The 1,127-nt window shown below is 63.7% G+C and overlaps 1 protein-coding gene across 1 annotated transcript in view; it reads left to right on the top strand.

The window, feature by feature from the left end:
• Positions 1–1,127, top strand: part of Slbp (stem-loop binding protein) — a 36,573-nt gene that overhangs the window by 11,550 nt on the left and 23,896 nt on the right. The window lies entirely within an intron of this gene.

The following is a 1,127-nucleotide window of genomic DNA, read 5'->3' as shown; positions in this document are numbered from 1 at the left end:
TGTGGCTCAAGTGGTAGAGCACTAGCCTTGAGCTGAAGAGCTGAGGGACAGCGCCCAGGCCCAGAGTTCAGGCCCCACGACCAGCCCCCCCCCCCCAAAAAAAAATCTGGAGGTCTACCAAGAAGCCAGGATCCCTACTCGGGCTAAGGGTGGGCGTAAGACCCCAGGAAGTTGAGGACCTGTTAAACACTAGGGCTCCCATGAAGCTTAGACAGGGGCAGGCAGGTTTTGGTGGGAGAGGCCCTGACGAATGAACATGGTAAGGCTCAGAGACAAAGCTTTGGGACGTTACACTGGCAGAAACACCCAGGGGTTGAGGGGCGGTGGGAAATGATCCTCAGGATCCCACCGGCTGTTCCCGGGGCGCCCTTCATGGAAAGGAAGAGGGCTGCTGGCAAGCACGGGAGAGCAACAGTCTGCGGTACTCTGCGGGACGCCGGGTGTGCGAGCGGCGCTGGGATGTGGGAGGTAGGCTGCGGGACGCTGACTCGGGGAACTCAGTCCCAGGCGCTATGAGAAGCAGGAATGGACCCCCCCGGCCTGCACGCCCTAGCAGGCCAAAGCTTGAGTTTTGGAAGGCTGTATTTGTGACCAAGAGATAGGCTGACACTTTCAGATTCCAGCACGCACCTGGGGTGAGGGGTGATGTGAGGTCAGGCTTGGGAGGGGCCGGCAAGGGGGAACATCAGGGGAGGCGCGGATTAGAAGAGCTGGTGGCTAACAATCTTCAGATTGAACTCAGAGGCCCTGCGCTGCTTGTGCTCAAGGCTCGCGCTCTGGAGCCACTTCCCGCTTCGAACCCAGGGCCTCAGGTCGGCTCGGCCAGCCCTCTCCCCGAGGGCCAGCCCTCTCCCCAGCCACCTTCCCAGCCCTACTCTTGACCCCTTAGTTTTCCCTCAGCTAGCGCCTGCAAGCACGCTTCCGGGGCTGGGGGGAGGACGTCACGCTCTAGCACGTCAGCGCGTGGGCGGGGCTTATGCGGGGGGCGGGCCCAGCGGCACGCGCTCCCAGGTAGTGGGCGGGGCTCAATAGGCCCCTAGGTCGGTGTCGCTCCTCCCGCTGGCGTCGCCCCCGTGCCCGCCCCCTCGCAGGCGTTTCCCCGCCCTCCGACGTCGCCCCTCCCGGCT

Source organism: Dipodomys ordii, unplaced genomic scaffold (assembly GCF_000151885.1).
Source record: "Dipodomys ordii isolate 6190 unplaced genomic scaffold, Dord_2.0 Scaffold71, whole genome shotgun sequence".
Classification (NCBI taxonomy): Eukaryota; Metazoa; Chordata; class Mammalia; order Rodentia; family Heteromyidae; genus Dipodomys; species Dipodomys ordii.
This window is presented reverse-complemented; position numbering and strand designations above follow the sequence as displayed.